The sequence below is a fragment of the Octopus sinensis genome, linkage group LG17 (genome assembly GCF_006345805.1).
Source record: "Octopus sinensis linkage group LG17, ASM634580v1, whole genome shotgun sequence".
NCBI lineage: Eukaryota > Metazoa > Mollusca > Cephalopoda > Octopoda > Octopodidae > Octopus > Octopus sinensis.
The window spans coordinates 54,570,926-54,588,425 of record NC_043013.1 but is presented as its reverse complement, the minus strand read 5'-3'; the positions used below and the strand labels follow the sequence as shown (position 1 = coordinate 54,588,425).

At 33.8% G+C, this 17,500-nt stretch overlaps 1 protein-coding gene and 1 long non-coding RNA gene across 13 annotated transcripts in view; one reads left to right on the top strand and one right to left on the bottom strand.

Moving 5' to 3' along the window:
• Positions 1-17,500, top strand: part of LOC115220760 (thrombospondin type-1 domain-containing protein 7A) — a 1,292,425-nt gene that overhangs the window by 667,293 nt on the left and 607,632 nt on the right. The window lies entirely within an intron of this gene.
• LOC118766808 overlaps positions 14,023-17,500 on the bottom strand; it is a 12,669-nt gene continuing 9,191 nt past the window's right edge. The window contains exon 3 of the long non-coding RNA XR_005002725.1: positions 14,023-14,040. This is a non-coding gene — a long non-coding RNA (uncharacterized LOC118766808). The remainder of the gene's footprint in view (positions 14,041-17,500) is intronic.

Sequence of the window (17,500 nt, the reverse complement as noted above, 5' to 3'; positions counted from 1 at the left end):
TACTTGAACCATGTTAACCTGAAAGAAATAATAGCAAACACAATAAAGAATGTTTTAAAGTCGGTTGAGTGGAAGACATCAATTCATTGAATTTAGATCAGCATTTATAATTCATAGCCATCTTTAAAAAACAAAATCCACAAAATATTTGCTATTACATACGTGTGTGTGTGTGTGTGTGTGTGTGTGTGTGTGTGTGTGTGTGTAAAGTAGATGTGAGATCTAAAACGTTTCTTAGGATTTACTGATTTCATCCAAGGAGTCTATCAGATATGAACCAGTGTGTGTGTGTGTGTGTATTTACAACTATTACTACCCACACACAGATAGATAGATAGATATGAATATGAGTGTATATTTATATAATATATGCAAATATAGATATGTCTATACATATAAATAAGCATGTATATTTATAATATATACACATAGAAATACATATATAGATATGTAAGTATATCCGAGTTTGTGTGCATGTGCACATGTATATATATATATATATATATATATGTATGTATGTATGTATGTATATGCATGTGTGCACATATATTTGACCAAACAGAACTCTATACATATACATATTTTTTAAACCAGTAAATGTAAATGTAAGCATGGAGCTTACAAAGGTGCTGCATTTGAGTCACTTTAGTAACTTTGGCTGATTAAAAATTATGTATGCATTACATATGTAAGTATAAGTGCATGTGTGTGTGTGTAATATCTATAATATATATATAATATATATATATATATATATATATATATATATTATATATATATATATATTATATATATATATATATAATAATATATATATATATATATATATATATATGTTATCAATGTATTTACATATATGTGTATAGATGTATCTATACACATATACATGTGTGTGTGTGTGTGTATTGTCAATGTGTTTATTCTGTTGAATAGGTTGCACAACAGCTGACAAAATAACAAAGCTAATGTACAAGAGATTATTGTTTACGTTGATTCTCTGCCAAGTTGATTTACCAGAAATGGAACTGCGAACCTTCTTTTAGCAGAGAGGAGTGAGGGACTTTTTGATTTTGTCATTATTATGTTTTCCTTTCATGCAAGCAGTTTTGATGGCTTTATTTTGTTTCCGTTTATATTTTCATTAAAAATATACATTTAGACTTATCGGCATTCAGTCTAGAATAATGAAATAAAGCTTTTCTGTGATCTGGCAGGATATTTGGTCTGGAAATAGCAATATCCAAACCATATTTACATGTATCTAAAACATCATCTGTGATTTCAGAAATTGCAGATTTCTATTGACATGTACGCATCTCACTGGCACCGGAATCTCTTTCGATATCACGTGCCACCGGTGATATATATATATTTATGAATGTAAGTCTGTCCAATACACAGAAAGGAAACCCTAGCACATTCACTTGTTTTGTCTAATCAGCCATTACTCACCATCGTTGCAGGGTTCTAATTATCTATTCATTCAGTTCATACAACTGTTCTATCTTTTATTCATCACACTGCAAACATGTGAAAAATGCTCTGAATACACACACACACACACACACACACACACACACACACATATATATATATATATATATATATATATATATATACATATATACACACACACACATATATATAATTGAAAAAATTTGGAGTCAACAAGAAACAGTATCATTGGAGATTTATTTTTTAATCACTACAATTGTTTCCACACAATGTAGTTCTCCAGGCATGCAAGTACTTGGTTATGCAACCGTTTCCCTGCATTATGTGATCCAGCTGTGTTTCTTTGGGCAATATGTAAATATTATCTCCATAAGTTCAGATTTTCAGCTTCAAGAACAGCCTCTCTGTCTGTCGTGGCCTGAATTTAGTAGTAACCACTGAGTTTATCATATATATATATATATATATATATATATATAATCATTACAGATATAGGTTGAAATATAATCAATTTAATAAAATCAACAAATTTCACCTAGTAGTATTTCGGTATGGAAAAGGACCATATTCGGTAAAAACTTATATAATTATAATTATAACAATAAGGGTTTTTGCAACAAGTTGCTTGACCACATATCGAAATTTTAGAAATAGCAGCCAAAGGACTACTATTTCCTTTTTCTACAAAAATATGTCTCCACAGACAACAATATTTCTTCTTTTTTTGCCATATGTGAGTTACAAATATTGTTGTCTGTGGAGACATATTTTTGTAGAAAAAGGAAATAGTAGTCCTTTGGCTGCTATTTCTAAAATTTCGGTATGTGGTCAAGCAACTTGTTGCAAAAACCCTTATTGTTATAATTATATATATATATAATATATATATATATATATATATATATATATATATAGGTGCAGGAGTGGCTGTGTGGTAAGTAGCTTGCTTACCAACCACATGGTTCCGAGTTCAGTCCCACTACATGGCACCTTGGGCAAGTGTCTTTACTATAATCTTGGGCCAACCAAAGCCTTGTGAGTGGATTTGGTAGATGGAAACTGAAAGAAGCCCGTTGTATATATATATGTGCGTGTGTTTGTGTGTCTGTGTTTGTCACCCTAACATCGCTTGACAATCAGTGCAGGTGTGTTTATGTCCCTGTAACTTAGGGGTTTGGCAAAAGCGTCTGATAGAAAAAGTACTAGGCTTACAAAGAATAAGTCCTGGGTCAGTTTGCTTGACAAAAGGCAGTGCTCCAGCATTGTCACAGTTTAATGACTGAAGTAAAAGAATAAAAGAATATGTGTGTGTGTGTGTATATATATATATATATATATAGTGAGAGAGAGAGAGAGAGAGAGAGAGAGAGATTGATATACATACACACAAACACACACATATATACGAGATAAAGGGACACACATGTACACAGATCATTGCAGTTTATGTCATCACAAAATCTCAACTACTTGTAACAGAATATGAACACTCATCACTTGGATGGGAGATAACAGATTATTAACAGACATATGTTTGAGATTTATGTACAAATATTTGAACGTTTCTCTGTGTGTTTTGTTAGTGTGTTTGTGTGTATCTGTGTGTGTTGGAGGGGGAGCATGTGTATATATGTGTGTGTGAGGGCACATGATCTAGTAGTTAGGGTGTTGCACATATGATTGCAAGATCGTGGATTCGATTCCAGGATCAGGCAGTGCATCGTTTTCTTCAGCAAATCACTTCATCTCACTCACATTGCTCTGTGGTCACTTTGACCCCTGACATGTGGTATAAGCTTCATCAAAGTTACAGGGTGATACTCAAGCTGGCTACTACCAGTGCACAGCACCTTGTAGCAGAAACAGCTACAAGCTAATGAAGTGTTCATGGCATAATTCTTCGTTCCTTTGTCAACCCAATTTCTTATTACTCGACTGATACTTCGTACTGAAGCACATATATATATATATATATATAGTACGTGTGTATGTATGTTTGAATGTACATATGCATGCGTGTAGAGCCATATTAGTGTAAATGCATTAAATAGAAAAATAATATTCAATGTCATAAAAGCTGTTGACTCTGTGTTGACAACTGCTGCTTCTGCAGACTGTGTCTCCAAATGTGTGTGTGTTCTTATACCAAGCATCTAAACTTTCAGGACCAAATGCTTCTATACTCAACTACCAGGATATTGTTTATCTGTAAAACTTACACACAACTAAATCCAAGATCTGTATATATATTTGTGTAGGTGTGTGTGTGTGTGCACGTGTGTATTTATGTGTGTTTAGATATATCTTCATATGATTTAGCTGTATACATATTAAAAACACAAAATATTGAGTTGTAAATATTTCATCATTTCTCTTTATTCTCACTTAATTCCTATTTCAAACAACAATTGTTGTTCTCTGACAAGATCCACTATACTAAATCAGTTGCTAGCATATTGTTATTGTTGATGTTGTTGTTGGGTGCTGTTTTATACCCAGTAAACATTGCATTCATTCCACAGTTTACTGGGTACTACCAATGAAAAATTATCTGTGGCTTCTTTGTTAGAAGTGAGGACTGACATTCCAAACTGTTAATGAAAGCAATTTGTTTTCCTCGTCTTTTTTCATGACTTGCTAATCTATAATTTGTAGTTTAATTGGGTATGCAACAACAACAACAACAACACCGCTTATTGTTTGCTTCGTTATGTGATACATAATTCCTGTCGTCAGCTGTTGTTTGATTACATTGAAGTCATAGTCACTGTTTTGTATTCAGAGTTAAACGAGTGTGTGTGTGTGTATTTTCTTTTTCCTGCATCAATGTTGAGCTTAAATTGTTATTAATTAAGCTTAACGAGGAAATAGAAATCTCGTTCATGATTAAGTGATGTCGGTCGCACACCAGTGAGGAGTTTTGACTGGGGTTTGTCAAACTTGACTTGTATTATTAAAAACAGGGATTCTGTTTAGTTGCGATGGTGTGTTCCAATTGATTCAATCAACAGAACATCTTACTCATGAAATTAACGTGCAGCTGGTTGAGTACTCCACAGACACACATACCCTTAACATAGTTTTCGCAGAAGTTCAGTGTGACATAGAATGAGACTAGGCTGGCCCTTGTGAGTTACAAGTACAATTCATTTTTGCCAGCTGAGTGGACTGGAGCAACGTGGAGTAAAGTATCTTGCTCAAGGACCCAATGTCTCACTGAGAATTGAACTCAAAACTTTATGATCTTGAGAAAAATACTCTAACCACAAAAGGGTCCGTGCCTTCACAACTTGTATTAATAGACCTTGTTAAAACAAAATAATTCTACAAAACAAGAGTCACTAGTCTCTGTGATGCTATTGGCCATTTCCATATAAAACTTAGATCTGCTGTTTCCTTTTTCAGTCATATGTGAACAGAAGACATTCATCCTCATTATTTTAACGTCCATTTTTCCATGCTTGAATGGGTCAGAGGGTATTTATTGTGAAAGGCAGAGATTTTCTGTGGCTGGATACCTGTCCTGTTGCCAACCCTCACTTGTTTCCAAGCAAGGTGCTATTTCTCCATCACTGGACATGTTTTCATGGAAGATTGGAAATGAACCACACTGCTTGTATGCTGGTGACTCTCATTTACAATTATCATGCTATGTCAAGACAAGGAGCAACAAACACACACACACACACAACTGACTTCTTTCATCTTCTGTCAACCAAATCTACTCAGAAAGTTTTGGTTAGTCCTGGGCTCAATAGGAGACACTTGCCCAAGGTGCTCTGCAGTGGGACTGAACCTGAAACCACATGACTGGGAAACAAACACCTTAACCATATGACCATGCCAGCAACTCTGTGCATTGTCTCCATAAAAAATTCTTATTTGTGAAAGATAACATTGCCAATTCTATTACATGATGCCATGTCATAAGATTCACCACAGAAACAGATCAATCTGATACAAAAATAACTTCTCTGGTGACAAAACATAGTTCGACTGACTCATCCAATCTGTTGAGAGAGAAAGAGAGAAAAAAAAAAGAAGAAATCTTACTATGATGATAAATACGATAATAATATGGAGATATTTTCACCTGCCTTAAGCAGCAGGAATATGACCAAATGTCGTGGGTGGGGGCAGGGGTGGTTTTCAATTTGGCTGCATTTAAATTGAAAACTAGAAATAAATGATAATAATCTGAAGGAATCTGAAAACTTAAGTTCAGGTTTTAAGAAAAATTTCTTTGCTTGAAGGTAAAAAATGGTTATGAAGAATCTGCTATTCCATAGAGTTAGAAAACGTTTTCTGTGTGTGCTGGCTGCTTTGAGAAATAATAAATGAAGACAGAGGCTGATAAGCTGTAATTACCTTCTGACTGTTCCCTTCTAGAGCTTCATGACACCCAAGAAATGGTGCTACATACACTTGCAGTGACATTGCCACTGAGTATGCTTCTACTTTATTCAGAATTAGCATTTGGCAACTTTATAGAATAAAATTACATAATGGCTGTTAGATATACAGGCTTTTGCTATGGTAGCGAGTTTCTAGAATGGATGAGGTTTGGGATTTTCTGCTCAAAGATGAGCAAGGCAAAAATGAGAAAAATAGGAGAAAAAAACACAAAAGGTGCCAAAGGATTAAAGAATGTAATGGAATAAAATTTAACATAAGAAAGAAATAAAGCATAGACCGTATAAAATATATATACTCTATGTGTGTGTGTATCCTATTTATGAGTATCTGCACAATAAATAATTGCATTTTTACTTGCTGTGTGTATGTATGTATGGGTGTATATGTGTGTGTGTGTGTATATATATATATATATATATATATATATATATGCATGTATACATATATGTACATACTAACATATATATTAATTATAACACTGAGAATAAATAAGAATTATGTTTGATAGAAGCGATTGAAAACTGAAGGATTAAAGCATAAAGAAAGGTTGTCACATAATGTTTTTTTTCTTCTGTAGATTTACTATTTTTCCATTTAATATGTAAATATATATTTGTAACCTTTGACCCAAAAATGAACTATTTGTTTGACGTTATTGATTTTATTTCCCCCATCTTAGTTCTTGGGATTCAAGCAAGAAATTATGAGGGAATAAATTAATTATGTTGGTTATAGATAATTTGATAAATATTATTATTGATCATTATTTGGAACATGCCTTCACTGTCTAACCACCCATAAAACCATAAAGCACAAGGTGTTAATAATTATAGCTAACGTTTGGAAATGTACAAATTTAGGTAATTAATGTTTAGCAATAACGATTTATCTACATGAATGCTGGCAGAAATAGCTAAATAATTCAAAAGGGAATTTCTTTATTGCATTTTAAAGTTAGTTTTAAGATTAAATATTTAAAAATAACATTGCATTGAAAATCTCACAAATATTGCTGCAGTTTATAAACTTTATTGCTCACGGAAAATATATTTGTTGTCAAAATGTTGTGCAGAAAATACACCAATGGCAACTCACAACTGGCCATTCTTTGTCCAATCAGTAAAACATCCATTGAAGTGCTGAATGTATCCTGTGCTGCGAGAATATAAAAATGAACTTAATGAATTTATTGTCCCATATTAAAGAGGTTAAACTCATAACATCTCATTTTAGAAACTGTTTCAAAATTTTTATCAACATGTTTGTGCTTTTAAAATAATTTTGTTAAAGTAATAAATATTTATGTTTTATTTTTTACTCATCATTGAAATCCTAATATTAATTAATAATTTGCCAACAGTGATTATGTAAATTAGTCAATTGCTGATAGGGGAATTTATTAATCAGTGAATTGTTCCTTGCTAAATTCTGCCTACAAATTGCTGTCTTTGAATTTTCCTGAAGTCGTTTGAAACACATCTGTTTCTAATGATATGTTCCATTTCACCAGAGGAAAGATATTATCAATTAGAAGACTACTGTGGAACTACTTGGATTAAGTTTAGGTGCTGACTTTATTCTGGGAGTAGAAAGAGCAGAAAATAATCTAGAAGGTAACATTACTTAAAATTAAAAAAAACAAAAACAATTGATATTTCTTAGCCATTTTTGGAAACTAATTTCTTGATTCTTGAAAGATTATGGCATTTTAATAAACAGATATTAACACACTTCATCTTCCAGCTTATTAAAATAACCTTAATAATTTCCACTTAAGAATCTTTTAAGAATTTTGAACTGAGAATCCAAAAATGGCTTTATAGGAATCTTAGGAAACTAATGATATAATTAGTTAATTGTATATACACATTAAATGACAAAGGCATGGGCATTCAATGACAATGATTTTATATTAGTTATTATCAACGAATGTAGTATTAGTAATGAATAGTAGTGTTTATATCTTAATATGGATATGGTTTAAAAACACTGTAAAACTGTGGTAGTCATCCTAAAAACGCATCTAGCATAGATGTATAGTGCTAAAATGCTCAGAATATCAGCAGAAAACAAAATATGTCGAGCATCAGTGGTGGAACTGTCAGATCTTGTGATTTCAGCATATTTATGTTTTATCAGCAGCATATCACCATATGCTAACCAAATTTCAGCCATACTGATATATAGAAAAATAGTGACTAACCAGCTATTTGCAGCACCAGTGACTGATTAGCATTGACGAAATTTGGTTAAGTATATTGTGATAGGAGATAAATATTGTTGGTGAAGTGCAAAAAGCATTGAAATTATTTGATCTTGCAGTTCCACCACTGGTGCTGGACATGTTTCCTTTTTAGTATTATACGTCTGTATGAGATGCTTTCTCAGGACTATACAATGATTTGCATTCTTAAAGTAAATCTATGTTAAGTTAAACAAAATGATATAGCCTAGGGCTGACCAAAGCCTTGTGAGTGGATTTGGTAGACAGAAACCGAAAGAAGCCCATCACATATATATATGTGTATATATATATATATATATATATGTATGTATGTATTTGTGTGTCTGTGTTTGTCCCCCCTCCCACCATCGCTTGACGACCGATGTTGGTGTGTTTATGTTCCTGTAATCTAGCAGTTTGGCAAGAGACCGATACAATAAGTACAAGGCTTACAAAAAATAAGTTGTGGGGTCGATTTGTTCGACTATATGGTGGTGCTTCCACATGGCCACAGTCAAATGACTGAAATAAGTAAAAAGGTAAAAGAATATATATATTTATTAATCTGCCATTCAAACATGGAGAAATATACATGAAATGAATGAAAGAATATTTGGATACACATATATATATGGATACAAGGGTGAGTGAAAAAGTAATGCCATTTTGTCTAGGACAGGTACCAACACAAGAACATGTATCATGCATCAAAATGGAGAGAGGTGGCTTTGGGTCAGACAGTGAGAGGCTAAAGTGGTAGGAACAAGTGTCTTGCGCAGAGGGAATAGAGAGTCACCCCAGCAAGGGAGGGGAAAAAGGGTGGTAGAGATGAGGTGCCAAAGTGCAAAAAAGAAAGTGCATAAAGAGAGAATAGGGACTGAAGGTCAAGGACAGTTGAATGCATGTGAAAGGTGTGAGACAGAGAAAAGAGATGAGGATAAAGATGAATGCAGTGAATGGTGAACATGGGTGATGTAGACAATGGTTAATCTCAGTTTGGTGGGGGAAGGTAAGAGAAGTGGTAGTAGTTAGTCAGGGCAGCAGTTATCAGGCAGTAGATATGGAGATGATGGGAAGTGTAGGGAAGAAAAAAATGCAGTGACAGAGACTGGGGTGAGAGGCATGTAAGTGGGGATACTGAAAGGGACAAAAATAAAGAGTGGCAACATCAGTGGTTGGTGTGGGAAAGGGTTTTCAGGAGAAAGGGACACTCAATGGAGGCTCAAATGATGCTTTTTACATATCACTGGCACAGGTGCCAGTCAAGTGGCATTGGCATTGGCCACACTCAAATGGTACCAGTCAGGCGGCACTGGCATCAGTCACACACAAATTATGCATTTTATGTGCCAACACATACACACTCACACACACACATATATATATATATATATATATATATATATATATATATATATATATAAGTAGATAAATGAATTATCTTATTACGGATAATACGAAAGATAACCGATACCTGGGTAGCAAAATCACAACAGAAAGAACACGGTTGAAGTTACGACCATAGGGCATATACTCCGTGCCTTAGTCCGGAAATTTGAAGTTTAATTTAATATAATAAGTATAGGAAAGAATGGAGCTGAGCGAAGATTTAACAAAATTCCTTTATTTTATTTTCGACATATGTTTCGAAGTCTGCAAAATTCCTAATTCCGAATGAATAAGGAGTCCATTATGCAGCTTTCTCTTCAGGAAAATCCAGGAACTTCTTTCGCCAACAAAATGCACAGCAAGTTTTTAGATGACTGCTCATGAGGAGCCCATAGCGATAATGATAAATAATGAGCAGAGACACCGCCCTGTCAAATTCCAAATAAAATAAAGGAATTTTGTTAAATCTTCGCTCAGCTCCATTCTTTCCTATACTTATTATATATATATATATAATAAGTAGAAAGAATAGCCATAACTCTTTGACTGCTATTTCTAAATTCGGTGTGTGGTGAGGCAAATCGTTGCTAAACCCTTAATTACTTAGTATTACTTAAACCTTCCTTGAATGGGGCTTTTACATGCCGAAACCTACTTGGTGAAATTAATGATTATTCCAAATTAATTAATTTCACCCTATATTATTATATATATATATATATAGGCACAGGAGTGGCTGTGTGGTAAGTAGCTTGCTAACCAACCACATGGTTCCGGGTTCAGTCCCACTGCATGGCATCTTGGGCAAGTGTCTTCTACTATAGCCCCGGGCCGATCAATGCCTTGTGAGTGGATTTGTTAGAAGGAAACTGAAAGAAGCCTGTCGTATATATGTATATATATATATGTATGTGTGTGTTTGTCCCCCTAGCATTGGTTGACAACCGATGCTAGTGTGTTTATGTCCCCGTCACTTAGCGGTTCGGCAAAGGAGACCGATAGAATAAGTACTGGACTTACAAAGAATAAGTCCCGGGGTCGATTTCCTCGACTAAAGGTGGTGCTCCAGTATGGCCGCAGTCAAATGACTGAAACAAGTAAAAGAGTAAAAGAGTAGAGTATATATATATATATATATATATATATATATATATATATATATATAATTATAACTTAGGGTATCTATGAGATACTGCCATGCTGAAAATAGCAGCTATGATCTGACTCTAAAACCACCTTAAGTGTTCATATAGCAACATGGAGAGAAGACAAAAAGACAAGATAAAACTAGTAAAAAATTACTGGATAATTCCAGATCCCAGATTTCTGGCTTTGAATTTAGGAATGCAAATTTATATATATATATATATATATATATAATTGGATGTGTTTTTTATACTTGCATTCATATTGCAAATATATTACACCTCTCCTCCAAAACACATCAGCATTATTATTATTTTCTTCTTCCAACTGTGATGACCTTCAACAGGCTGACCCATGAACCTCTGTCCCCCATCAGCTTTAGTAGATGCTGAAAGCTAATGGCTGGCAGAGATTCCCAGCAAGACAGGGTTTAAAAAGCCATCTTGGTTGCAGCCACTTTAAGAAGAATGTATATACATATCTCTCTGTCTCTCTCTACCTATCTATCTATCTATTTGTCTATCTAGATCTATTTATCCATCCATCCATCCATCCATCCATCTATCCATCTATTTATCTATCTATCTATCTATCTATCTATCTATCTATCTATCTATCTATCTATCTATCTATCTATCTATCTATCTATCTATCTATCTATCTATCTTCACACATAGACAGACACACAGACAGTCACACTCACACATATTACCTCAATGCATCTTCTATACAAACAGAAAACCACCAAAACCTCAAAAGACAATCATAGAACACACCTATACACCTACATATATATATATATAACCACAGTTATTTTATAATTACAATTGAACCAGTTTTAAATCCCCAAAGGTTATTAATGCATTGTATATGCTTTTGACAGTTCTCATCTAATTTGAAAAATCATGGATTTCTTCTACTACAATCTTTTTGAACCATACAATTTTTCATCTGCAAAGATAGATTATTGGACTAAAAAATGTTATATACAAAGAGAAAGTATTTTTGGTTTAATTTGATTGTAGTCAAGTTTCCAATATTTTATGATATTCACTTTTGACTTCCCATTCGTGTTTCAAAAGATAGAAGTGTATACCAAAACATTTTTGTTTTTTGGTAATATTATTCTTTAGTTTTTCTTTTTCTTGTTTAATTAAATGTATTTCTAAAAGATTGCGGTGCCCTATCATTTGACCTTTGTTCAACCAAACCTTGCCCCCACCCATCCACCCATACATGCTATGAGACTAGTCTCTTTACTGGTGCATGTAATAAAAGAAATGATTGGTGAGAATGTCTGTAACAGTTGTTGTTGTTGGTGATTAACCACAGGTCAAGCCTGATTGATCAGACCAAAGATCAAAAGCATTCTAACCATGGCCATTCCAATAATTTCCTCAAACTCATATTCAATGTGTCCTTCCTGATGGTCAAGTTGTGATTTGAAAAAGATTTGGTTGTGATTTCTTGTAAGATAAATAACCATCATCAGGTTCTCTCATTGGTTAGTGTAAATTGATGATCATAAGTTTACCCAATTAGAGTTGACCTTGGGTTAAACAAAACCACAGTCAACAACAACTACAGACAAACAGATGATGATAGTAGTAGTAGTAGTAGTGGTGGTGGTGGTGGTAATAATGTTGATAGTGTAGAGAGTAGAAATGAGATTGAATCATTTTACTCAAAACACTAAATTAATATTCTGCATCAGGAGTGGCTGTGTGGTAAGTAGCTTGCTTACCAACCACATGGTTCTGGGTTCAGTCCCACTGCATTGCACCTTGGGCAGGTGTCTTCTACTATAGCCTTAGGCTGACCAAAGCCTTTTGAGTGGATTTGGTAGACAGAAACTGAAAGAAGCTCATCGTATATATGTATATATATGTATGTGTGTATATGTTTGTGTGTCTGTGTTTGTCCCGCTGCCCAACATCGCTTGACAACCGATGCTGGTGTGTTTACATCCCTGTAACTTAGCAGTTCAGCAAGAGAGACCGACAGAATAAATAATAGGCTTACAAAGAATAAGTCCAGGGGCCAATTTGCTCGACTAAAGGCAGTGCCCCAGCATGGCCACAGTCAAATGACTGAAACAAATAAAAGAATCTATTTATTTGTTTATATGTTTGTTTATTTACTAGTTTCATTCTATATAAAACATTCAACTAAAAATACTCTCTACCCACTTGTTCTCTTGAAACCCATTCTATCCTTTACATATTTATCTTCTTTTTAAATAAACACCAGTTCAACAGATTCAATAATTTCAATTTTCTTTTCAGTGTTATAATGAAATAATTTATTGTCAAACCTTTGTTTGATGTTCTTGTTTAAAGTCCAGACCAGCCCTCTCCATGCACATTTATGATCATAGGCATTCCATCCATGGCCTTCTTATCTTTTTTGTCCAAACATCCATATCTAGCACTGATTTTATTGAATGTGTTTTTCATTCAAAACAGAAAAGCGTATGATCCAAGGGTGATTTACTTGCTATTTCTAGGTTGTATGACCATATACAGCCTTGAAGAAAAAAAGTTATTGAAAGAGTGGTGGGGATGTAGAGGGTTAACCATCTTGAGGAGTACACATTATCAATTAAACCCCTTCTTTCCAATAGTTATCAAATTAAGACATTACAGAGGCAACATATCGTTAAAGTAAAAAAAAAATCTTAATATTCTTTAAAAATCTATAAATTAATTCAAAATGAAAACATATTTCTTGTGAGAAATCTTTGCCTTCCTCATCATCTGTCTTATCATTTTTCTTTTTTTATTTTTGCCGCCAAAGTTTTTCCTTTCCTAAAGAGATTAGAGTTAACAATTACTGATGCTACAATCGTGAACAAGAAAATACAAGTTATTAATGGACCTCATAAACTAAACAGACATTTTCATTCCTGCAACCAACCAATTGGATTCAATAAGCTCTTCTCCATTATTATTTCATCTGCTTTTTTCACTCTTCCCTTCTTTATTTTCTCATTTTTCGTGTATTATTATTATTATTATTATTATTATTATTATTATTATCATTGTTACTTTACTCTTTGTCCTTGATTGTTTGTACTTTAAGCTGTTCGTATTTGTTTCCTTATTTTTATCTCAAGTTATATGTGATTTGTCACATTTACAATTTCATTTGAATTTTATTTAAAATATTTTATCTTCAAAACAAATTCATAAAATCCAAGGCTATTGTTATATTCATTGCCAATGATTTGCCCTAGCAACCACGTAAGACATACAGTATTATGACAAGGACACCTTTTAAACCAACAGAATCATGTACTTGTCACTTTAATGTTCTTAAGGTGGCCAGCTGGCAGAATCTTTAGCATGCCAGGCAAAATGATTAGCGACAGTTCCTCTATCTTTATGTTCTGAGTTCAAATTCTGCTGAGGCTGACTGCTTTTCATCCTTTCAGGGTCGATAAAATAAGTACCAGTTGAACACTTAGGTTGATATAATTGACCTAACCTCGACCCCAGAATTGCTTGCCTTGTACCAAAATTTGAAATCATTATTATTATTATTATTATTATTATTATTATTATTATTATTATTATTATTATTATTATTATTATTAAGGCAGTGTGCTGGCAGAATCGTTAGCATGCCAGGTGAAATGCTTAATGGTATTTCCTCTGTCTTTATGTTCTGAGTTCAAATTCCACCAAGGTTGATCTGGCCTTTCAAAAGTGCTAAGTTATAATCTTCCACCAAACCTTAGTCACAATTTATGTTCCTAACACTAGCTTAATGATAACTAAGTTATTTTACTAAATTCTTTGTAATATTTAAAATAATTGAAAGAAACACGTAGCATCTCAAAATATATATGATAACAAAAGGGTTAAAACTGCTATAACTTTTAATTATAAAAATAGGCCTGGTTAAAAAAGTTAAAAGCTTATGAAAAAGCAATGTAACAAGACTGCCATGCACCTTATAAGTCTATATTAAAGCATTCATCTCCCACCCCACCTCATCCATTTCCCTTGCACCCTGACATTACATTTAGCGTTCACAGCATTCTATCAAAAGACATATTTATTCATTCAGATTGCTTTGAATTAATTGTGAATTATTTAACAATGAGAAGATTTTGGTGAGGTAACTGTTAAGTTTTATTTAGAATGATATTGTAGGGTTGGTGTGAGAGGCCAGATGTGGCCAATTTGAACATAAAAAAATAGGATATTTTGGCCGGATATGGTCAGTTTAAATACGAAACAGTTAAATGACAGAAACATGATTCAATTAGCATAAAAGTACATAACACCTTCTCTCTTTGTGAAGCTTCAGTCGTGTGGTTGCTACAAAATACAAAATACAATAAGTACAACAATAATTATAGAATCTTCGTTGAGATCTTAAAATATGAACATTTTTTAATGTAGTCAGTTTGGTAGCATGGAATGAAGGCCATCACAAAAGATAACTAAATTTTTCATTGAGTTAACATAATGTGTTCTCTTCTGGGATTATTAATTAATCATATTTTAGATGGAAAATAGATACTGTATATTTTGAATTAGTCCACACTTTATGATGGGTTACACAATAATACTATATATATATATATATATATATATATATATATTACTATATATATATATATATATATATACACAGGCACATACATATAGGTGGGCTATATTCCGAGAGGAACATAATATTTTCCAATTTACTAGCTCATGTCTCTATATATAGGAATCATGGGAAGGTACTGCTTCACAACTGTAGACAAATTACACACTCTAGAGTCATTTTATTTAAATTATTCCTTACAGAAAAAGTTTCCTTTTGTTATTATGTTGACACGGTTAATGTTATTTTCGTGACTGTCAAAGTCAGTGGAGCACTGGACTGTATTGCAGTGGTTTGTTACATCTCTTGGTGCTTGAAATTTAGCTCCTGCTGGGCGTAAGGGACTTTCATTTTTCCGAGATTGATAAAATAAGGTCTATGGAGGATGGTCGATGTAATTTTTTTCCCCACACAAAATGTACAGTTTTGTGCTGATGTTTAAATTTAATATCTTTATTTTTGATGTGAAATACATCCAATTATCTTTGACTGATCCCCTGTGGGAGATCCTCTGTGGGCTGTGATGAATTGAGGTGTTTCGGTGAGGACCCTTCACTTCAGCATAACCACATTCAATTTCTCTCTGCCCATTCCCCAATTTGTCTTACACTTAAACTGGGTTTTACAAAAGAGAATAAATTTAAGTGATAGGAGATATATTCTAGAAAAGAACTTTGTTCCACAACAATGGCCAGGGTAAGCCTGAAAGAAGGAAAATCATTTAATAACACCTCTTGTGTCTTCTATAAAAATCACTTCCTGCACTTTTGTCTGTGGTCGGTCACTTTATTCCACTTTTGAGCCATGATTCTTCAAACTCTTATTTCTTTCTTCAAACTCTGATATTTATTTTAAAATTAAATTCATCTTTACAGAATGCTAATTCAGGATGTATAAGTTAGCAACATGTTCACCAGTTTTCAATAAAGACTAACATTTAACTATGGAACTGTTTTGTGGCCTTAAAATCTGACGTGCAAAGTTTATTAGTATCTTGTTATTTTATTAGCACCAGTGTTACATTCAACTAATCTTAGCTTCATACCATTATCTCTGAACATTGGGTATAAAATAGTAACACATTAGGCACTAAGAATTTAGATGAAGGAAATTACGACTGCTGATAGGAGGTAATGGTTTGATGGCTTGCATAGAATCACTATCCTTGGCTTCTGTTTGGTGTTGGTGGAATATTTGTTGTGTAAGATATTAAGAACAAACCAGAATGTGTAGAGGGTAAGGCAGCTGTTGTTGGTGGGTGTAAAAGAAATGGAAGAGGAGGAGCTGAGAAATGATGTGGGGTGAGGGTGGAAACAAGAGAATCAAGAAGAGGATGGGGGCGGGTTTAGAAAGAATGAGAAATGCCACATTCAGACAGAAAAGGGATGGGGGAAAACAGTCGGTGGGGGATGGGAGTGGATTATAATAATGATAGATTGCAAACAGCAGCAGCAACAACAACAACAACAACTCTGAACAAAAAACATCTCAGCCCATGTAGTCAATAATGAATAGAAAAACAAAGAAATAGAAGAGGCAGAAACATATACGAAAATAAAAATAGAAATGAAGGCATCTTAAACAGAGGAATAAATTCTTAAAAAGAACCAAAAACAAAAACTAAAAAAAGAGAAAGTAAAAATTGTGTCAAATTGATAATGAAAGAGAAATAATGTTGATAGTAACGTTTTATATAGCTTTTTTCTTCAAATAGAAATATATTTATATATATATATTATCATCATCATACGTCTGTTGTCCATGGCTGGCATGGGTTGGATAGTTTGAGTTGCACTAGGCTCCAGTCTGATTTGGCATAGTTTCTATGACTGCATGCCCTTCCTAATGCCAACCACTTTACAAAGTGTGCTCAGTACTTTTACGTGGCACCAGCATGGGTGCCTTTCATGTGGCACCAGCACAGCATCTTTGCAGGCCAGTCCTCTCCACCGGTGGGGGGGGGATCTGGCTTTAATACTTCTACTGTGGAAAATAAGTCTTCTTGAGTACAGCAAGGGGCCAGTTATCTCGGGCCTTTGTCATCTCACTTGAAACATTCAGTACCCTGCAACTGTCCTTCAGTAGTTCATCCCATGTCTTCCTGGGTCTCCAACTCCCACAAGTTCCATTTATTTTGAGAGATCGGCACTTCTTTACAGAGCCATCAGCATCCATCCACATCACATGACCAAACCAGTGCAGTCTTCTCTCTTGCACTCAGCATCTTAATTCCTCTTATGCCCAACTTCTCCCTCAGTACACTTGTCAAAC